The sequence below is a fragment of the Felis catus genome, chromosome A2 (assembly GCF_018350175.1).
Source record: "Felis catus isolate Fca126 chromosome A2, F.catus_Fca126_mat1.0, whole genome shotgun sequence".
NCBI classification, from domain to species: domain Eukaryota; kingdom Metazoa; phylum Chordata; class Mammalia; order Carnivora; family Felidae; genus Felis; species Felis catus.
In genome coordinates this window covers 106,531,153-106,555,227 of record NC_058369.1, presented here as the reverse complement: position 1 = coordinate 106,555,227, position 24,075 = coordinate 106,531,153, and the positions used below count along the sequence as shown (strand labels likewise).

General features: G+C 36.1%; 1 long non-coding RNA gene across 1 annotated transcript; it reads right to left on the bottom strand.

Annotated features, from left to right (window-relative positions):
- Positions 1-16,135: 16,135 nt before the first annotated feature.
- LOC123381255 lies at positions 16,136-23,864 on the bottom strand. The gene is made up of 3 exons (XR_006588082.1): positions 23,484-23,864; positions 16,333-16,621; positions 16,136-16,231 (listed from the first exon to the last, which is right to left on the bottom strand). It is a non-coding gene; the product is annotated as an uncharacterized LOC123381255 (long non-coding RNA).
- Between the last annotated feature and the right edge of the window lie 211 nt (positions 23,865-24,075).

Sequence of the window (24,075 nt, the reverse complement as noted above, 5' to 3'; positions counted from 1 at the left end):
GCATGAATAGGCGAGGGTCAGAGAGAGGGAGACACAGAATCTGAAGCAGGCTCCAGGCTCTGAGCCGTCAGCACAGAGCCCGACGCGGGGCTTGAACTCACAGACTGTGAGATCATGACCTGAGCCGAAGTCGGAAGCTCAACCGACTGAGCCACCCAGGCGCCCCAGTGGGACGGTTCTTAAAACAGTTCCTGCTTTGTATACGGAACTGAGAACTATCGGCATTGTACAAACAAGAAAAATGCACATATATATGCATACACATGGAAAATAAAATACCTATATATATATATATATATATATAGCGCATATATATATATGCTATATAAAATGCACATATATATGCATACACATGGAAAATAAAATACCTATATATATATATATATATATATATATAGTGCATACATATATATATGCTACCTGTGAAAACTGAGGCAAGCAAACATTTAACCTTTTAGGGCCTCAGTTTACTCATTTGTAAAAGGTAGAGACTAATTATTAGTATCTCATCTTTTCCAATTATTGTGAGGATGAGGTAATACATGCCATGGATTTTGCACCATTTTCCATAAAAGTCAACTATTCTTTTTCAGTTTTACTACAAATTTTCCTTTATTTTTTTTCCTGTGGTGGTATTTTTTTTTTCTGATTATTCAAGAGATGAGTTTTCATGAAACCAGACAATGAGGGTTATATTAATTAAAATATGATACCTATTCTTTATTCTAATAGGATTTCTATGATTATTAGTAAAAATATTTTACATGCTTATTTTATGAATTTATATGTGTATACATTTTCAAATTATTCTTTCCTTTCTATTAGCTTATTTTTTCAAATAATACATGTATATGATTTATACTATACATTAATGATATTGAAAAGTTGTCAGCTACATGTTTTTAAGTGTAGTTTCCCATTCTCTGTGCATTATAAAAAATGTTAAGTATAAAATCGTGAGTATATATATATTTTTTTTCAACGTTTATTTATTTTTGGGACAGAGAGAGACAGAGCATGAACGGGGGAGGGGCAGAGAGAGAGAGGGAGACACAGAATCGGAAACAGGCTCCAGGCTCTGAGCCATCAGCCCAGAGCCCGACGCGGGGCTCGAACTCACGGACCGCGAGATCGTGACCTGGCTGAAGTCGGACGCTTAACCGACTGCGCCACCCAGGCGCCCCAATATATTTTTTAACTTATTTTACATTTATTTGGTTTTGAGAGACAGAGAGAGACAGAGCACAAGTGGAGGAGAGGCAGAGAGAGAATGAGACAGAATCTGAAGCAGGCTCCAGGCTCTGAGTGGTCAGCACAGAACCCAACGCGGGGCTTGAACTCAAAAACCACGAGATCATGACTTGAGCTGAAGTCGGACACTTATCCCACTGAGCCATCCAGGCTTCCTGTGAATGTATGTTTTATCACCAAATCTGATTCTGTTTTCTTACAGTATGACTACCTGTATTGTCATACTTGGAAAGGCACTATTTAATTCAAACTGGTATATTTAGGTCCTCAATATTTTTTTTCTAGGTATTTTATTTATTTTTTAAATATTTAAGTTATTATACTCCGAAAACTTTTTAGCATACAAATATGAAAAAATAAACCGTATTTTTGGTACATATACGGTTCTTGGTTATTTAAATTGTCAGTCATTGTTCTGAAACCATATTAAAAATCCTATTTCCCATGAACTTGAAAGACCACATTTTCTTTTAATGAAATCTATAAATTGACCTTCATCTGACTTTGCATTTCTAAAACTTATTTTCTGCTCTATTTATTCCTATGCCAGGTATATACTATTTTCATTCTTGTAGCTGTTAGAATATGTCTCTTCTGAATTTTCTTTTTCAAGATTTATTTAATGTTCTTTGCACATTTGAAATAAATTGTAAAGTTATTCTAGATTTTGGTAAAACACTGATTATTTTAATTAATGCTGTAACATAATCAGAGATTGGGGCGCCTGGGTGGCTCAGTTGGTTAAGCATCTGACTTCGGCTCAGGTCATGATCTCACGGTTCATGAGTTCAAGCCCCACATAGGGCTCTGTGCTGACAGCTCAGAGCCTGGAGTCTGCTTTGGATTCTGTGTCTCTCTCTCTCTGCTCTCTCCCTGCTTGTACTCTGTCTCTCTGTCTCTCTCTCTCAAAAATAAATAAACATTAAAATTTTTTTAATATAATCATAGATTAATTTGAGATAAATTGATATTTTTATTATGCTGTGTCTTCTTAGGGGAGAGAATTGATTATGCTTCTCTGTAGACATATTTTATAAACAGGATATTGATTCTTTATTATTAACACACTTTGTAATACTTTCCTTTAAAGAAAGATATATTATTATTGGCCCATGTATACTATTGAATATATTGATTGTAATAGTAATAGAATTTAGTAAATTTTAATGCAACACAGAAATCTGTTACAAAGTGAAAGGTTTTAGGGGTGCCTGGGTGGTTCAGTCAGTTGAGTGACCAACTCTTGGTTTTGGCCTCAGGTCATGAATTCAGGGTTTCTGAGATCAAGCCCTGTGTCAGGCTCTGGGCTGACAGCAGGGAGCCTGCTTGGGATTCTTTCTCTCTCTCTCTGTCTCTCTCTCTCTCTCTCTCCCCACTCCTGTACACATGTGCTCTCTCTCTCTAGAGAAACATGAAAAAAAATTAAGTAAAAGGTTTTACTATTTTTTGAAGAATATAACTATTTTTACATCTTTAATAAAACTAAAGTTAAATTAATAAAATAAATTTTAAAAATTTAAAAAGTTTTACTCTTAAGAAAAGAGTGAATCAACTCACACATATTGTTTAATATGTCTCTCGTGAGGTTTTTTTTTCCCCAATATTTAATATCAAATATTAAAAAAAATTTTGAATTCTTAGTCTAGGAAAACATGTGCCAAGAGATATAAATATGTGCTCTTTGAGATGTTTGCTCCAGATTACTTTCTGACTATTGATTTAAGAATGATTCTAGGTCTAGTTGTGCTAATCTTTCTAGTCAATAATACTTGTATTAATATAAACTTCTCAGGGCGCCTGGGTGGCTTGGTTGGTTAAGCGTCCGACTTCGGCTCAGGTCATGATCTCACGGTCTGTGAGTTTGAGCCCCGCGACGGTCTCTGTGCTGACAGCTCAGAGCCTGGAGCCTGTTTCAGATTCTGTGCCCTCTCTCTCTGCTCCTCCCCTGTTCATGCTCTGTCTCTCTCTCTGTCTCAAAAAGAAATAAACGTTAAAAAAATAAAAAAAAAAACAAAACTTCTCATTATTTGATAATCATGAGACTGTCTAAACAGACAAAGGATGAGCATTCATTCAAGGGAAAGCCAAAATACAAATAATTCACCAATGACTTTACCATTGAACATTTAAACACATTCTTTTATCCATGGATCCCCATCTTTACAATACAGAAACATAAAAATGGGTGTGGGCTGTCCTGTATGTAGAGACTGCAACTTCTGAACTATGCATATTTTTCTGATTATGGTAATAAATGATGAATTGGTATTTCCAAAAGAAATAAATTGTTACACCCATGAAAACTATCTGTTCTTCATAAATTGTTTTACAACGTTTGGTCACTGCATTTCCCAGACACGGTTTTGCTTTCTCTGTTATTCTCACTGAAGGTAATTCTTAAAAGAATTGATATTAAATAAAAATAAAGTGTGGGGATCTGTATATCATTCCGTTACAAAACGCTTTTAAAAACCTGCCCTTGGAGATGATTTCACCAGTAGCTCCCAACGACTGCATCAGAAGTGTTTTCACCAACTCCAAGTTTCTTGCTTTATAGCTGTTTTAAAAGGTTATATAAAGCCGTTTCTTCGCTGGAGACTTCGAATTCACAAACCACTAAGTTCCACTGTAGTGAACACATATTATCACTTCATAAAACTCATTCAGCTTCATCATTCCAGTAAAGATATGACAAGGCTGTTTATCAGTAGGTAATAAGACAGATAATTTAACTGTACAAGCTCTAATTGGTCTAATTCACTAACTGACCTCTCACCACTTGATTCACTAGTACAATTGAGCTCTGATAAAGCCTTTAATTGTAAATTGCACACAGCTGTGAGCCGCTTCTCACGCTGGCACAAAAACACTATCATCGACTGTTTCATCTCTGCGACCTGCTAATTTGGAGCATATGTAACTGTTTTTAATGCTGAAGGCTTGACATACCACAAACAGCAGATGTTGCAGCTGCCCCTGAGACGCTTTATTTAATTCAATTACGTCTTTTGGAGATATGTAAAAAAGCTAGGCAAGATGAGAGAGGGCAGGAGAATGTTAAAAATGGAGCCCCTGGTTGAGGCCCAGGTGGCTCGATAGGCAAATGATTGGGTGAATGTCTAAATGATCTTTTTAATTGAGTAGACTGACGGCTAATCAGGGTCATGAAGTGTTATCACACTGATGAGCTGAGTGGAGCCCTGGGCTGCTCTGCAATTAATGCCGCTTTTGTGAAAGGGGAAAAAAGAAAGATAATGTATACCATCTGGCAATTGTTTATGATAAAAGCAGCAGTTTGCTGCAAATTCAAGTTAAATGCTATTCATAACATTATTTTTGCTGCTGCTGAGGGCAAGGACACGAAGCCCAGGCCTTTGTCTGACTTCTCATTCTCCTTCTCAACCAAAACATTCATTTTCTTCCACGTGTGTTATTATTAATTACTTGGCTGCTTGCTAATGTATGGCCTGAATGATTCCCTGTTTGATATGCCAACCAAAAGCCCAGCATATACTTCTTGGAATCTACTTCAACTTTCATGCCAATGTATCCGATTAAAATAAAACAAAGCAATGGTGAAAGTCACATCCAAAAACCAGAGAAAACAAGTCAGTCTTTCTTTTGTCCTAAAAAGCTTGTCTCTGGGATCTCTGAGATTAAAAAGAAGGGGGGTGGAGTTCTCAACAACAGCAACAAAATGTCTGTGTGAAGTGACTTTTTTTTTTCTGCCTCAAGCAGATCGGCATTTACAAACTTGAAAGTAGGAAGAGATGATTAAAAAATGCCCAATATTGTCACTCTTTGTTTATTACTTAAAATATATGAGAATATCATCAACATTGGTATAAAGGTAAACGTATAACGTCGATTCGATTGTTAACCGGAGGGATGTCACAGTTTTGTCCAACACAACGACACAAAAGATAGGTGTGCTTTTCATCTTGAGTCATTGACAAGGCCAGAAAATAAATAAGCAAAAAGGGAGAATTCTAGTGAAAGCTTTAAAAAGGCTCAACTGTGATTTAGGAAAGGAAGAAAAGTACCATTGCTCTCAAGCACAGAGAGACAAGAGTTTTGTGTCACTCACTTCAAGTGATCAAAGAATTCAGGGATATACATATTCAGGAGTACAAAGTGACAAAAAAAAAAAAATAAAACACAGCCTTGAATCAAGGAATTAACTTCAGGGTGGTGAAGTGGACTTAGAATTCAAAGACATAACTGTAATTTATGCAGCCAGATTTCATCATTTAGAACTTAGCTTTAGAAGCAGTTGAGGTGAATGTTGGTCTCAACTGTTTACCTCCTAGTATAAAGTTGCTGGCCCAGAATCTACTTTCAGAAGGACAAAGGCGTCACCTAGTGTAACTTATCAGGAATTTTTGGAACCTAATTCACACCCTGCTAGGCACTGGGAATACAGTAATCATAAGGACACAGAAACTCCCCTTATCTTGAAAGTCTGATGAAGAAGACAGATATATAAGGAGAATTTACCCTGAAGTGTCAGGAGGCCGGTACAGTGCTGACACTTACATGTGAAAATCCAAGCCACACCTTGAAAAAGGTGCTGGTGGCTGATAAAGAAACCTTTTTAGAGAATGTAATATCAAGTTGAACGATAACATGTTAGATTCTGTAGGAAGCTTTCCTTTTCCTCAGAAGTTGGAAAAAGTTGTCATTTAAAAAGTTGTCATAAAATAAACATAATGTGTTAAAAAAAAAAAGGCTTCCAATGGTGTCACTTGTGCCCACAGTAAACCAAGATTTAATAACTAACTGTAGTTTCTTCTCCCCAGAAATGTGACCTTTGACTAGTCAACATGGAATTTCCTGGTCAGCATTTGGATGTTGGCTGATAAACCCTTTCCATTCATTCCCCTTAGGAGTACGAACTTGGCTAAAACAATGAATTCTTGGAACTAATTTTCTTTTTTCAGCTTCCTCTCTGCTTTTAAAAACCTTTCTTTTCCTGTAGCCCTTTGGAGCTCTCCCTTACTTGCTAGACAGGACGCTGCCCAATTTATGAATCAATGAATAAAGCCAACTAGATCTTTAAAATTTACTCAGTTGAATTATTGTTATTGAACACACATGATGTGGCACAAAGGTCCTCCTGAGACAAGCCCTAGAAAGGCTTGATAAATATTTGCCAAATAAACACATGAATACATTTAGATACATGTAACAGGTACGTGACTAATCAGAGAAGTATTTCTACCCACGGTCCAAATTGGGCCTATGGAGACACGCTATTAGTGAACATAATTACCCTACAACACAGAATTATGAGACATGGAGTGAGTTTATTGTCCGTGTCAATGTCACTTCAAGTAGATTGTGACCTCTTTGAAAGAAAGAATATTTCCATTTCTTCCATTTTTTTCAATTGCTTCTAAGACGACTTCCATAATATTATGTTTGTAGACATGTGGTGAGTACCTGCACCATGTTCACAGAGAACTTAGTTGATGGGAGAAGACCACCCTGTGGCTTCTTTTTGCTTCAGAAGTGTCTGTTTGTTTCAAAGGACTGGTACCAATTTTATAACACTCATGGAGAGAGAAAGAAAAGGATACAAAGAAAGAAATCAGATAATGGCCGCAAAGTTAATTAAGACAATATCAGGTTTATCATTGTAATAGAACATTTTTAGAAGGACAACATCTCTCCAGCTGAAATCAAAGAACGACAACAACAAAACACACATGCACACACATACATATGGACACTCAACCAAGTAATTTTTGGTTCGAAGGAAACATTCAAGCTACCATCTTACAGAGACAAATGAAAGCTAAATATGGATTTCTTCCTGAAAAAGCATGCTGAACAGCCCTGACTATCAATAATGAAGTCTGCTCTTAGACCTCAAACTCTTTTCAGGAATAGACCTAGAAAGAAAAATAACTAAAATAAAGGGTGTGAGGATCAGAAGTCAACCTCCAGTACGTGACCTGACAAAAGGTTAGTTTATTTTACATTTTCTCAGAAGACATAATATGAATTCTAATAACAACTGTCAATTAATAGGTGTTTATGAGTTCCTAATAAGGGATTGTGCTGCAGGCTTTATGTACATTATCTGATGTGGTCTTTCCAGCAGCCTGCCAGATGGATATTATTATTCCTATATTTCTTATGCAGAAACAAGGACTCAGGAAAGTCCTAAACTCAGGCAAATTTATGGTTAATAATGAAAGGAAGCAAGATTGAAACCTATTTCTGACTCCAAAAACCCATGTTCTTCAGGGATATTCTTTACCTCTTGCCTTGGAGAGAGGTGAGGGACATGAGAATTATTCTTGAGTAAAAACCTGTTTTTTTTTTCCCTTTATATTATACTAAATGAGTATTTTGTAATTATTTTAACAGTACATCTTGTAATTTTTTTTATATTTTTTTATTTTTTTTTTAATTTTTTTTTCAACGTTTATTTATTTTTGGGACAGAGAGAGACAGAGCATGAACGGGGGAGGGGCAGAGAGAGGGGGAGACACAGAATCGGAAACAGGCTCCAGGCTCTGAGCCATCAGCCCAGAGCCTGACGCGCGGCTCGAACTCACGGACCGCGAGATCGTGACCTGGCTGAAGTCGGACGCTTAACCGACTGCGCCACCCAGGCGCCCCTGTAATGTTTTTTTAATGACAACTTTTGGTAATACTTCTAGGCTAACTGTAAAATATTATTTATTTAAGGTAGAAAATGGGTTTTCTCTGCCTCCAAAATCTCCAACACATGGAAATTCAAAGAATCCAACCCCACCAATAGTTTAGAAAAGGCAAGGGGATTTTTGTTTTTTGCTTTGTGTTTCTTTTAAAATACTCTATATAGCTAATGGAGTAAGTTGTTCTTACATTGAAAAATGAAATAATATTTACTCTATATTTTCATAGCATTGATTAAATATCTATTATGTAGTAAGTAGAAAATCCAGAGAAATAAATAGTTTTTTTAATTATAATTTTCATGGAACTTGTGGTATAGTTTAGGAAACATATACCTGAAATAATAACAATAATTACAAAATTAACCAATGTCTCCTGCCTAAGGTCATTCGAAAATCTAAGGGACATATGATTTTAACATGAGCCAATCTCGCCCCTCCAGCAAAGTTTCTGAGCCCTGCTTGAGGAAATGTCAGATCTGTGCTCAAAGTGAGTACCTAGCAAGGGAACGCAGATGCAGAAAGAGGGGGAAGCTGAGGAAGAGTCCCAGAACAGCATCCAAAAATAATTAAAAGGCCAGCCGAAGGAAGCCTATATGAAAAAAAGTACGCGAAAATAGATTTCATAAACCTCAAGGTCAGTCAACCAGGTGATAAGAAAAAAAAAAGAACAAGGAAAGACATAATTTACACGACATTTTAACGTTCTAGTTCACTGCAGAGCATTGACAGGAGAGTACAATACTGGATGTTACAATAGCGTGTCGTAAAAACAATGGAAACCCTATGAGAAAATCATCTAAATTGGGACCTACTGACAGGAAGACTCTTGCTATCCTTATGTTACCTTTTTAGCATTACTAATCTTGACCAACAATACTGAAATGCTGAAAGCCAACAGGTACATTATGCTCAAACATTTCCGAGTTTCTCTCCCTCTGTCTCTCTCTTTTTGTTAACCTTGACACAAATTTGAGGAGATTCCTAAAGATATATTTTTGCTCACAATAAATACCATGGGAATACAGAGTCCTTGACACTGAGAAAGAAGACAAAAACTAAAGTTCAAAGGTAAGGTGGGCTTTGGATTCATCTTTGGAGACTGGGGGCACAGTGGGGAAAATAAAGGATTGCAAAATACTCTTACTTAAGAACTTAATGTCTACTACATACATGCTGGGTAACCTTGGACTAGTCATCAAACCTCTCTGTCTCAATTTCCTGGTCAATAAAGCAGAAAAACAGAATACCCCATAAAGTTGTTTCAAGGAATAAAGATGTTGAAGCCTTAAGGCTCTTAGCATAGTACTGGCGAATGGTAAACACTCATCAAGATTAGCAACTGATTTTATTTATCCTTATAAGGATCAAGATGAGAAAAAGGTTAGGAGAGGTAGCACAAACTATATGAGTAACATTGCAAGTGCAGAATGAGAATATGGTCTATGAAGTACAGAAAGGAAACTACAGAGACTAGTATAGGAACTATATTGAGCTTCATAAGAAAAGTAAGCACACTGGGACTGTATCCTACAGTAATTTTAAAGTCATAAAGGTGTCAGTAAATACTAGGGAGTCATTATCAGTTCATGAGGGTGATAGCAACACGGAGAGAAATAGAGCTCATTCATTCTTGCAACATGTATTGAGTACTTATAGTGTATTGAGAATTGGGAGCCCAGTAGAAGCTAGTTGGACAGGTAGGAAAATTAGGAGGTTGGAGCCCAGAACAGTTGACTAAGTGAGAAATTATCTTAAACCTTTAAACCTCTTAAATATCTCCTGTGTTTATTCTTAAGTGTGTTTCTCCTAAGTGTGTTTGTTCCAAAGAAGCAGCTATTCAAGAAATTGCCCTACGGGTCCACAAATCCGGAGTGCGACATGCTCGCTCCAATGAGATTACAAGAGCAGTGATGATGTGTTATATGATGTCAATAATTACAATAGGCCAGAATACATGTTAGGGAAATAAGAATAAAGATAAAGGAGAAAAGAATAAGGATTAACCTAGGGTACACTTAACTGGGAGATGCAGATAGCAGGAGAAATCAAACAAGTATTGATCAGAAAGGAAGAAAAAAAAAAAGAACGCATACTTTCAAGGAAAAAAAAAGAGTAAGACACTTTTTAAGATGGAAAAAAAGATTAGCAATCAAATGCAACAAACAATAAGACGATAGGAATTGAAAGATCATGGCGTTTGAAAAAATGGAGGGAACTTAAGTTTTCAGGGAACAGTTTCAGTAAGCAGAGGAAGCCATTGAAAACTGCTAACGAAAAGTAATCATACTAATTTGTAACACTGTTTGAAGGAACTATATTGAGCTTCATAAGAAAAGTAAGCACACTGGGACTGTATCCTACAGTAATTTTAAAGTCATAAAGGTGTCAGTAACTCTTTCAATAACTCCCTTTTCCTGTCACTGTTCATAACAAGACCTGCGTGTCTACCTTTCCTATTTTTGTCCCAACTGTCCATTTATTCTCCCAGTTATGGCCAAGAAGCTAAAAGGTAAGACTCTGAGACCAGAGGCTGTTTTTATTCACTACAATTTGTATGTATACTAGACATGTAACCTGTTTAATACACTGACCAAAAGGAAATCTTAACTTGAAAAAATACTTTCATGATCTTTGATATTCCACTTATCATTGTGCAGATGACTATTCATTTTAATATGGAAAACATACCAAACTACAACATGAATCTCTATCTGCCATGTATAGTCCATACACCTGCTATAATTATATGCAAAATAAATGTGGGGAATAGGATTTCCAGGTGTTGGAAAACTAAAGGCAGAGTTCTTGTCCAAGGACACTTGAGTCTACTCTTCTTCCTACTCCTTTATCATGACTCCCTATGGATACAGTTGCCCTAATGGAATTTTTTTTTCACGAAACTGGGAGAGCCCTACATTTTTCGTATCTTCCTTAAACAGAAGCACATACATTACATACCATAAACTTTTTGGAAAGGGTAACATAACCCTAAGAATAAAAAGGCAGCGGTTTAGCAAAAATTTAGTCTCCCAGAGACAAGGAGATGCTATTTTACAATGGCAGCTATGCTTCATGGTAGAAGATCTGAGGCCAAGAGAAACTGTAGTCAAATAGGTTGCATTTTCTCCTTCCATCTGTAGTCACTCTTCCTGACATCCATGTCCTTGGGGATATTGTCATTGGCCAGTCATGTGACTTGTCCGGCCAATGAGGTATCTGCTACTCTGATATAAGTGGAAGACTGGTCTATCAAGACACCGTCAGCTACGATATGAGGAAATCTGGCCAGCCTCCCTGAAGAGGAATGCTTTTTTATATTCATATGTAATGTGCATCATGAGGTCATGCATTGGAGCCCAGCTGACTCACAAAATTTTGAGGAATAATAATTTTTGTTATTTAAAATTACTAAATTTGGGTAAGGTTTGCTAGCCAGTAATGGACAACTAACAGAAAAGTGGATACTTTATTCTTGATAGCTTTGCATCTCTAGCTATTTCAACTGAGAATTTTCAGAGGGCAAATGAGTCTCATTTTTGCCATAAACTCAAAAACCTCCATAAATTCTCCAGCAGCTATTTAATTTGGTTTTTCCTTTAAGAAGGGCTGTGAGGAAATTCCACAAGATTTCAAGTATGCCTCAAACCTCCATTCATTTCAGATATTTTTAGCAATCATCTGTTTCATGCTACATATTCTTCTAGACATTGTGAACACAAAAATAAATGAGACTTTATATTTTAGTGGAACAGGAAAGACATTTTTAACAGTGAACAAGTATGTGAATGAGGAAATTTCAAATAGTGGTCCTTTCCATGAAGGAAATAAAGTGATTAAAATAGGTGACTGGCCAAAAAGGGAGAGCTAGATAAGGTAGCATGGTCAGGGGAGATGTTTTTGAAGAGTTTCTCTTTGAATTTAGATCTGAATAATGAGAATGGGGCCACTCATGGGATTACCTGGTGGGTGAACATTTCAAGAAGATGGAACAATAAGAGAAAAGGCCTGGAGGGGAGAATGAACTTGATGGATAAGGAAATAGGGAATAGGTGTGGTGACTGGAGAAAATGAGTGACTGGGAATACTGAATGAAATGAGGTCAAAAGTAAGGAGGATGGGATTAATTTATATGAGATTATATAATAATAATAACACATTATATCTAATACCTGTATTCATATGACTGTATTATATCAATTATATAGGCATATAGGTTATATATGTGTAGATTTTACATATGTAGAGAGAGAGAGAGGAAGAGACAGATGGACACACACACACATGCATACATACAACAGAGAGAATCTTAAGCATTTAAAAAACTAGCATGAAAAAGAATATATATCAAACCCATTTGCTGAGCTGTCACCATCTGACAGTCAATCTACAAATGCCTCACATATATTATTTCATGTATATATCATAAGGACACCATGAGAGAGTAATATTATTCTCTTCTCACAGATGAGAAAATTCAGTGTAAGCAAATTTTCTAAAATCATGTGTTCAGCTCCAAATCCATTTCTCCAAATCAGGCTTATCTGACTGAACCCATATGCAAATAGTAGCACATCCTTTCCCATTAGTTGCAAACATTTTAATTTGCTTCCTTCTGGAAGAGTTCCCAAGAAGCATACATCACCAAATGTTGATGTAGTTGTGCTATGACTTTAGGGAACAAAGTGGTATCACAGACATGTTTTATGTCAATTACAACAGAGGCGCAAACAACAACATATCAATCTCAGAACTGTAGTCACTGAACACGTGGGCCTACTGATAGGCTGAACCTTGCCAGTTACCTAACAGATTTAGCTGACCTGATGGAGTCATGACCCCCGGATATCTCTGACTTCTTTCATCCATGAGAAAACAAAAAAGGCTTAAATTAAACTAATCTAGGTTAACTTATTTTTGGCCAAAAGACAGAAATTTTGTAATAACTATATTTTGAGTTCCCTGAAGACAAATAGAAATAGATTTTAAAAGTCCTTGAGAAACTAACTAGAATACTAGGTCTCTCATTTTAGACTTGTAAACACAGTGTAAATATCATCAGGAACCACTTAGGAAAGGGAATATTGTGTGCTGGAGATTAGGTATAGATTTTATAAAGATTATTCAGTTTGAGTTTCCCCACAAACTGTGAAGAAATTTTTACACATTACATAAATACTTTATGGTCCAATGAGGTTACTTGATTAAAAATCAAGCATTCTGTAGACGGTAGTCAAGAAGGAACCTTACTTTCCTTGAATCTGAACCACATAAACTTTCCTTGTTTTCATTTTATTGAGTGAACTGAGTTGAGTGATTGTAATTTAAAATGACATCAAGAAGACTGTATTAATTATCAATTGATCAATTCATTGCTTCACAGGTCCAAATTTACCCTGTTTATCAGCTCTGTGAAAATAGATTTGGGCCCTTTAAATATTTTTTACATTGCCAGCTTGCACAACATTAAGCTCTGTCCATAGAGGGCACTGGAGAGACACTGCAAGAATGTGGGGTTTTCTTTTGGTTGCCAGTGTGAGGGGGTTCCTCAGCCGCAGGCTCTGGCAGCTTTCCCAGTGCCAGCTCCAGCAGGGCAAAGCAGCCAGCAACACCCAGATCTGAGAAGTTTCCATGTCACCTCCTTTAGGAGATTTTATTGTGGAGTGCCTCTTGTGAGACGTCTCTCTATGAATGCTTTGCCCGGTACCCTAGAGGGCACATTTCCTACCTGTTCCAGAGGGCACATTTCCAGAACGTCCTATTGGAATGGCACCACAGAAAATTCCCTGTCACTAGTGAGCCACAATCGTGCCCACTATTGCAAGATCTCGATCTCAGCCATGGGACTGGGTGGAGAGGAACCTCCTTATAGGGATACTGTCTGCTCCTTACAATCCACTCTTCCTATATTCTTTATGTTTTTCCTTCCTTCTTTTTAAAAGTATTTATTTTTTATCACTTATTTTAGAGAGAGCGAGAAACCATGCAAGCAGGGGAGAGGGGAAGAGGGAGACAGAGAATTTCAAGCAGGTTTGATGCTCAGTGCAGAGCCTGATGTGGGATTCAAACTCACGACCACAAGATCATGACCTGAGCCAAAAATCAGGAGTCGCCGCCCAATTGAATGAGCCATCCAGGTGCCCTTCTCTACTTCTTAATCTCTCCTGACTTCAATCTTCTCTTATAGCCAATAATTCTTTATAGTAAACTTTCCCTTTCAAATTATTCCTCAAATATTTATCGTGCACATTCTACGTGCTACAGGTAAAAGTTAAGTTATACTCCGAAACTCAAAGGAAATAGGTTCATCCCCAAAGAACAATTATGTAATATTAGAAATACAATAGAGAAGGCACGCAAATTGTTATGAAACTCAGTGGTATAAGTTGTATAACTGGCTTACTTAAGCAATCACCTGTGGGATGTAGGAAGTGATATGGAATAGCAGAAAAGCCCTGTAGTTGTAACATATTATCTGCATCCTCTAGCTCCTTACTGTACGGACTTAGATAACTCTCATTATTGTCTCAGCTACCTATTAGTTAAGTGGGGGATAATACGCTGAGAAAATTAAACTTAATGTGATATCATACTACATAGAAACAACCTGGCACAACGTCTGGCTGAATTTTCAATACACGTTAGAAAACGGACAGTCCCCTGTTAGCCTTACAAATCTGTGATGATCAAATTAAAAACAATGATCATAATATATCAGAAAGCACTTGTGCAGTATAAGGTGCTGTATGAAGGAAAAGCACAGGTTCTCCATACTTCATATGAAATAAAATGAAGTTGGCCCATGGACATGGCCAGGACAAGTGCATGGGGCAGAGGTCAGCAAGATAGCCTGCTAAGTGGTGCATGACGACTCAAAGTGTCATGACAGAAAAGAGGTTAGGGAAAGAATGTGTTCGAAGATCTTCTGAAGTTCGACTTCAAAGACAGGGCAGAGACGGGAATGGCTACGAGAACTAGCAACCGCAGAGAACTCGACCTGGCATTCGACACTCAGGGCATTCGACAGACAGGGGTGAATGTTTGAGAACAAGGGCTCTGAAGAGAACAGGAGGCAGAGGCATAAATAGTGCCAGGCTCCGCACATAACAGCTGCAGCTGCGAGCTCGTGAGCACTGGGTGGAAAAGACTGTACGTCACACGCCAATCTCGGAAATACACGTGCCCTGGCTAGACCGGTCGCTGGTTTTATCCTTAACAGACACCGAGGGAACACTGGCTGCTGCTTCCTATGACCAATGACCTTATTTTCAATATTTTAAAAAATGGTTTAATGTGATACTGAACATTTTGAGTAAAATTGGGAAAACGACGAAACTTCTGTTAACATTTTTTGGGACTCGAGAAACGTATTGCTTGTTTAAATGAATCGCTGGTTTAACTCCGTTTCACTACTTTTGAAGAGGTCATAAACATTGATTTGCAGATAAGCTAGATATTGACATATGTACATTTTGTTTATGTATTTACACTATATATGCTTGTTGAGTGTAATCAACAAATGTTCTTCATTCATGTGTTTGGGAGTGTGTTCATATAAAATAAAAAGATACCTTGAAGATAAAACATACATACCAAGATAATAAATGATTTTGCAACTTGGCAAGTCCCGTTTCCATAAATAGAAACAGAAACAATTATATATATATATATATATATATATATATATATATATGAAGATGTATATATATATATATGTGAAGATGTATGTATATATATACACACATTTCTACTATTTAGAAAAAAATAGAATGAGGATTGTTTTTCTGAATACTATAAGGTAGGATATTTTTTAAAAGACACAAGCAATAATATATTCTTTAATAATGAATCAGGTCTTCCTTTCATATCTAGTGCACTAATACAGTATTCTGAAATGTCGCTGAGGAATTCCTAATTGTCATATAAATGTCCTGTTGTCACTCATGTCTATAAGACTCACTGCTGTATTTAACATTCTTGATGTCCACCATCCACTCTCCACCCTTCCTCCAACTCTTTTTGACTTACAATATTTGATGGTAAGTTTTCCTGGTTTCCTTACACACAGTGCCTGGAACAAAGCTGCCATCCTAATTATTGGTGGGTACAATTCCAGAGCAGAAGAGGTAACGGTGGGGGGTGGGGGGTGGGGGATTACATAAGGTAGAGAAAGAATTTAATAAGGAAAGCAAAACCAGAAAGTGTCTTACCAAGCTGACCACAGCTCCACACGTTGACATAGATGGTTACTTAGCCATATTTGATATGTCTGTTCAGAACTCACAGGACCTCTTCATTTTGCAGCAATATATCTGCAAAGAGAAGCAGACATATAGGTCATCTATCCTGCTTTCTACCTCTTGGTAAAAATTTGTCCCATGGGGATATTACATTGCCCACATTTCTGGCTTACGTTACTGCGCTCTCCATAGAAGATTCTGGGAAAGCCAGATCCCCCACACCTGTGATTCACTGGAGTCCAGAAGTGGTAGAGGAAACTTCAGCAAGTCCAGTTAAGTTGAGCCTGTGGACTGGACCTTTTTCCAGTTCCTCCCACGATGATTGAAATGAGTCTGTATCACAGGCCAGCATTCACCTTGCAGAAGGCCACAATAGCAAATTATATAGAGAAATGAAGCAATGATGGGGTGGCCAAGACCTCTCCATTGAGCCAGTGGCCAAGGGCCCAGAGTTACGTGGATCTGTAAATTGCGACAAGGGAGGGGAAAGTTAGATATATTTGGTTCAATTCAGATGTTTACTCCACATATACTCTTTCTCTAAAAGGATCCCATTAACTTCGAAGTTTTAAACTGTCATGTCTATACAAAAAACAACCTAGCATCATATCTATGTCTCTAATCTTAAATTTCTAACTACTTGAAATCTCTACAAGAGTATTTCACTAGTCTCTTAACTTCCATGAGCGACTCAATATACCGGTCTATGGAATGGGTACAATAACACCCTCCAAAATGCTTTCAGGGGCGCCTGGGTGGCTTTGTCGGTTGAACAGCTGACTTCGGCTCAGGTCATGATCTCGCAGTCTATGAGTTCGAGCCCCGCATCAGGCTCTGTGCTGACAGCTCAGAGCCTGGAGCCTGCTTTGGATTCTGTGTCTCCCTCTCTCTCTGCCCCTCCCCTGCTCATGCTCTGTCTCTCACTCTGTCAAAAATAAACATTAAAAAAAATTAAAAAAAAAAAGAAATGATTTCAGTATTAAATGATTGTTTATATTTAATAAAGTTGTAAATATTAAATGAGATCCTACGGACAGAGTAACAGCACAGTGTGAGGACACAGTATGTATTTAGTAAATGGTAATTTCCTGATTTTCATTTCCTCTCCTTTGGAATATGTTTTTAAATACACGGATGTTTTCGGGTGCCTGGGTGGCTTAGTTACGTGCCCGACTTCAGTGCAGGTCATGATCTCACAGTTTGATCTCACACCCAGCTCTGTGCTGACAGCTCAGAGCCTGAAGCCTGCTTCAGATTCTGTGTCTTCCTCTCTCTCTGCACCACCCCCCACTTGTGCTCTGTCTCTCTCTTTCTCAAAAATAAATATAAAATGTTAAAAAAAATATTTAAAAATATGGACATTTTCCAGGGTGCTTGGGTGGCTCAGTTGGTTAAGCGTCCAACTTTGATTTCATGATCTCAGGGTCATGGGATTGAGCCCCACATTAGGTTCCGTGCTGATAGGGTGGTGCCTGCTTGGGATCCTCTCTTTCCTTCTCTCTCTGCCCCTTCCCTGCTTGTGCTCTCTCTCTCTCTAAATAAATAAACTTAAAAAAAATGGACGTTTTCCTAGCTCATATAGAGACATTTTTTTAATTTTCTATTTTAATCATATTCCTAACTGAATTATCAATATTAAAAATAATCTCTGGCTTTCTTGACTTGGAATCTTAAACCATCTAGCAAATGGATGTTTTCTAATAGAACCAAAGGTAGGAGAAACAGTACATTTTGGCTTTCAAAGTAACCCATTTTTTTTCTTTTAATATTTACTTATTTTTGAAGGAGAGAGAGACAGAGCATAAGCGGGGAGGAACAGAGAGAGAGGGAGACACAGAATCCAAAGCAGGTTCCAGGTTCCAAGCTGTCAGCACAGATCCTGACACGGGGCTTGAACTCACAAGCCATGAGATCATGACCTGAGCCGAAGTTGGATGCCCAACAGACTGAGCCACTCAGGCACCCCACAGAGTAACCCAATTTTTAGAAAATGTTTTTATCTGTAGATTTATAAGCAATCTCTATATAGTTATTTAAATAGTCATTATGTAAGAACCAAGAAAGGTACTGAAAAGAGGAAATAAAAAAGTTCCTGTGATATGTGCTCTGTTTTCTATACAACCCTCAGAAGTAGAGCTTGTGAAAATACTCTCTTTTCAAAAATGCTGGGAGTGGCTGATTTGAACCAGATGTTGTTAACAAGTGTTATTTTCATTATGAAGAGTTAAATATGATTAAAAATTGAGAAATAGATCTCTAAAACATTTAATTCAACTTTAATTTAACTAAGTAATTCCAGTTTTAAAGGATTTTATTTGTTATTTCCTTGATTATTTTGTTTTATTGGCTGTCTTTATAGCCTAGAAAAAATATTGTTTGCATAAATGAATTAATTGTCTCATTGTGAAATACATTTCAAACAAAGAACACTGAAACTATTAATTTGATATCAAATTGGCCAGGGAGATTTGAAAAATAACCAGTTAAGCCTGCAAATAATGAGAATATGACAAATTAAATTAAAAACAGGAGGACAGCCATGCAGCATGTCATGCATTGTTAAAAATTTCATTAGTAATCTGAAAGACAGATGCAAAAGAAATACTCAGAATGTAGCAAGAGAGGTAAAGAAACAGTGAATATGAGATGAAAGCTTATTTAAATAGAGTGTGGATTTAAAAGGTCTAAAATATGTCTAATAATAATTCTGAAGGAGATTAAAAGAAATGGAGGCAAGCAATACCTAAATGATTATGGCTGAAAATTTTTCAGAATTGGCAAATGATACCAAATGATGAACTGAGAAAAACCTATAAAACCCCAGTATGGTTTAAAAACGAAGCTCATACTTAGACAAATGATAATGAAACTCCTAGAATCCAAAGACAAAGAGAAGATCTCAAAAACAATCTGAGAACAAAGGTAGATTCCCAGCAGAGGAATGGAAAATAAATGGAGTTCACAACTGTGTATGGTACAAGATTGGAGACTAAGAGAAAACTAACTGTCAGTGAAAAATTATAGACCCTGTGAAGCCATCATCATTTTAAATGAATGATGTCAAAAAATCAAGATTTTTCAGAACAACGAAATTGAAAAAAAATGTATTACCAACAGATCAACTAAACAGACTTCTGAGCACTGGATGTTGTATGGAAACCAATTTGACAATAAATTTCATATATTGAAAAAAAATAATAAAAAAATAAACTTCTAAAAAAATTTAAAAAAATAAAAAAAATAAAGAGACTTCTAAAGTTATATTTCTGGAAGATGAAACATGAACCCAAAGATTGTTCTGAGATGTAAAAAGGGATATTAACAAAAATATTCATAAACTTGAGAGTAAATCTAAATAAACACTGACTGTTTAAAACCAAAATGGAAATATTTAGTACATTTCTTTTTTATGGTGAAAAAAATTAATATCAAACTAAAATCCTATACATAAAGCATTAAATTTTTGAATGAGGTAAACAGAAGCGGAGTGTTCTAAGGTCTTTGGATTGTATCACCAAGGGTAGGCTATTGATTAATACTAAATTTAGATTAAATATTCATGTTAACATTTTCAGCAAAGCTGCTGATAGAAAAAAATACAGGATTAGAAAAAAAAATAATGAGGGCAAGAATTAGGAAAATACTAAACTTAAAAGAGTTCACAAAAAAGGAAAAATACTTTAGAAATATATTAGGACAAAAAGCAGACAGTAGAACGGCTGAAATTACTTCAAGTATACAAGCATCATAATCAATGTAAAGTAACTAACTTCTACTTAAAATACATACAATACCAGTCAATATAAGGACATAGAAAGGTTGTGTGTATATTTCTCCCCCATCTGACAGCATACTAACTAACTAACCCTGCCTGGCCCACCTGAGTGTGATGGGAGGTGACAATATATGGTATCTAAGCCAAAGTTTTAAGAGTAATCATGTTATATTACCATAGCATATCCTGTCTACCATAAGAATTACTATATTAGGTTGAACCTTAATATGAAAACGACACACAGAGCAGTGCCTTATAGCAGGACCTACAGTTGTGTGATAATCAACATGAATGAGAAGTATTTCTTGTGTTAAGTTACTGAGATTTGGGGGTTGTTATTAAAATATCAACTGTAGATACCATGTAAGAATTGATATTTAGAAGTGGGACGTTGTTATAGACTAAATGGTCTACAACAAAATTCACATGTTGAAGCCCTATCCCTCAATGTGATGTTATTTGGAGGTGAAGCCTTTGGGAGGTAATTAGAGTTAAATGAGGTTAAAAGCACAAGACCCTAATCCAAGGCAGCCCTACTTTTTACACAAGGAATAGGAGACACTAGAGAGCACTGTCTCTTTCTTTGTGGGCACAGAGGAAAGGCCACGTAAAGACACAGTGAGGAGGCAGCCATATACAAACCAGCAAGAGAGGCATTGCCAGAAATTATTATTTTTTTAACCAGAAACTAAATTTTTCAGGACCTAAATCATGGACTTCTAGACTCTAGTACTGTGAAAAAATTAATTTCTGTTGTTTAAGCTACTCAGTCTGTGACACTCCATTATGGCAACCAAAGCTAATACAGAGGCTATTATAATAAAAGTTAATTTATCATCCATTGATTTCAGGGTAGGCGGTAAGAAGTGAAGAAACAATTATTGGGACTGTGGAAAAACATTTGCTAAAAGTGTATCTTGCAATAATAGAGACATAAAATGGATCATTTTAACTTTGCCTTTAGGGGAAGAATTGAGAAACAGAATACTATCAGCACACTTCAGTTGCTAGTGTCTGCATCTCTGATCAGACACCAAGAGAGAGAGATTAACACAGAAAATATGGGCTGATTTAAAAATATACATGAAAAAAAAAAAAGAGAGAGAATCCAGAAGTTCTATTGGTGGGGGTGGGGGAAGGGGGATGTATCTATTTCTCATTCCTAACCTGAAAAATGCTTTAAGCATAAAAGCTGACTATGACTCAGCTTGGTGAATGGCTCAGGAGCCAGAGATCAAAAGCAAAACTCTCATGTGGATGCATGTATGTTTAATGCACCTTTAATCAAGTCTAAAAAAAAAAAAATAAACATATCTTGAAAAGAGCAGTGGATGAAGCACTGGCACATGGAACTGACTGTAATCAATCTGATAAAGGATTAAATAACTTTTTGAGGGAGTTGTACTGACAGGTGTCACTAAACTGGATCAGAAGAGACTGAACGTTTGAACCTTAAAACAATCTTCAGGTACCTATTGTCTCATCCAATGTGTTGGGGGATCTTGACAACATTCTGTCCATAACTGATTGTTCATACAATCATAATTTCATTAAGAATACAAAACATTTTAAAACCACAATGAGAACACTTGATCTTATAATTATTTACATTTATTATCTGTATAATATACAGATAATAAATCTGTATCTCAAAATCAAGACAGATTGTTTTTGAGCCCACATGGGTCATTTGTTAAAAATTGATGATGGGGGTGCCTGGGTGGCTCAGTCCATTGACCACTGCACTCTTTATTTCTGCTCAGGTCAGTGATCTTGCGGTTTGTGAGATCAAGCCCCGTATCCTGTGTCAAGCTCTGCATTGACAGCGTGGAGCCTGATTGGGTTTCTCTCTCTCTCTCTGTCTGTCTCTCTCTCTCTTTGTCTCTCCCCCCCCCATTCTCTCTCTCACGCACAGAATAAATAAATATATAATAACAACAACAACAACAACAAAAACAAAATAAAATAAAAACATCATGTTCTAAGCCTAAGAACTCTCAAAATATTTTAGTCTTATATAGCCCACTATCTCTAACTTTATGCAACGTACAAAAAATCATGAAATAATAAATAGTAAAAAATCTCTAATTTCAAAATTTGAAAACACATTTCTAAGTTAACTTAATTAAGAATTCATAATGGACATTGGAACACACTGAAAATCAAATCAAAATAAGGATATTACATGTAACTTGTGGGGTGGAGGAAAATTTATCTTTAAATATGCACACTAGAATAAAAAAGAAAGCTGAAAAAATAATGAGTTAAGCATACTCAGTATAAACTTAAAACAGAGATTTGGGGCGAATATGTTACATATTACAGTAGTAGAAGAAATTGAATATAAAGAGTATATTATTATTTAAAAGAAACAAGGACTAAGCTTAAGAGAAAAATGGCAGAACACTATAAATAATCAAAACTGTCTCATGAAGAAATATATTTGAAATTTCCTATGATCAGTAGAAAAATTGAATGAGAAATTTAAAATCTACCCACAAGGTACATATTAAGTCCTATAAATTTAGGGACAAATTTCAAAGCACCAATAGTTAAATTTTACACAAAGTACTAAAAAACTAGCAGGAAAATATACCCTGATTTATTTTATGAATGGAATGTAACTTTGATATTAAAATCATGAGGACAGTATGAGAAAAAAAATGTGACTTATAAATTAAGATGCAAAAAATCCTAAATAAAATATTAGCAATCTGCAACATGAGTCTTTCAGTGAATTAAAAATAAAGTTAAATTTATTGGGTTGAATTTAATACAGACATCAAAATTTAACATCATCAGGGAATCTAATAATGTAATAATAACTAAAGGAGGAAGGCTATATTATTTTGTCAATAAATGCAGAAAGTTATTTAGTATGAGTGAACATTTATTAACCAAAATATTCTTAAAATATGAATAAAAAAGACTTTTAATTTAAAGCAGGTAATTAATTTAAAACATCATATGGTCAGTGGTGAAATGTTCAGAGCATTCCTTTTAAAAGCATACATTTTTAAAGAATGTTTATTAATAAATAGTTCTTCTATTCAGCATTACAAAGACTATCCCAACCAGTCAAATAACATAAAGAAGTAAAATACAAATTTTAAGTATTGGAAAGGAGAATACAAACCTATCATTATTTGTAGGAGAAACAGTTGTCTAAATAGATAACCCAAAAGAATCTACAGAAAATTAATTAATGATTTTATTTGTATAAAATAAAAACAAGAATAACCAAACAACTTACTGCATGTGTACGGGCATAAGCCTCTCTGAAAGTGTCAGATATAAAGGTCCAGATATAAAAGCAGTACAGAAATTGTCTATTAACAATAAAAATAAACTTTATAAATATAAGAGCAAAAGTATGCAATATATAAATACTAAACATAAATATACATAAATGTAAAGCCAGTGAAAAAGTGAGAGGTCCTTACGAACAATTCTTTAACTGTTTCCAAAGACATTTCATAAGACCTAGTAAATGCAGAGATAAGTCATTCACAGGGGGTAGCTTATAAACAACAGAAATCTATTTCTCACAGATCTGGTGGCTGGTGGTCCAAGATCAGAGGGTCAGCAGGTCAAATTCTGGGGAGGGCCAGAATTCTTCTCTTCTGAGTTGCAGGCTGCATACTTCTTGCTTTGTTTTCACAAGGCAGTAAGAAATAATAATAATAATAAATTTAAAATACATAAAAATACCAAGGGATGGGAAAGATAAGAGGTCTTCAAATGGCAGTATTAACTGAAAAATTACTATGGAAAATTTTATGAATTACCCAGAAATTTGGATATATGTGTATGCCTTGGTCAGCACCAGGAATCATACACAAGAATATCCATAGTAGTTTCAGCAGAGATTTTTTTTTAGCTGTTCCCAATATCCATTTTCACACTTTTTTAGTACTAAAGTCCCTCGATATTAGCTGTGTCCACAGTCAATCAGAAGAAAATAGCTAGGAGTGCAGAGATTTGGTTTCATCCAATGGAATCTGAGCAGACGTGGTGAGTGTACCTTCTGGTCAGTGTTCTTTAAAAATATGGTGTGTGCTCTTTCCTTTTCTTTCTTCCCTTTGTCTAGACTGCTACCAAGATGATTGAAACTGGACCAAGATATGTGAATAAGGAGGTG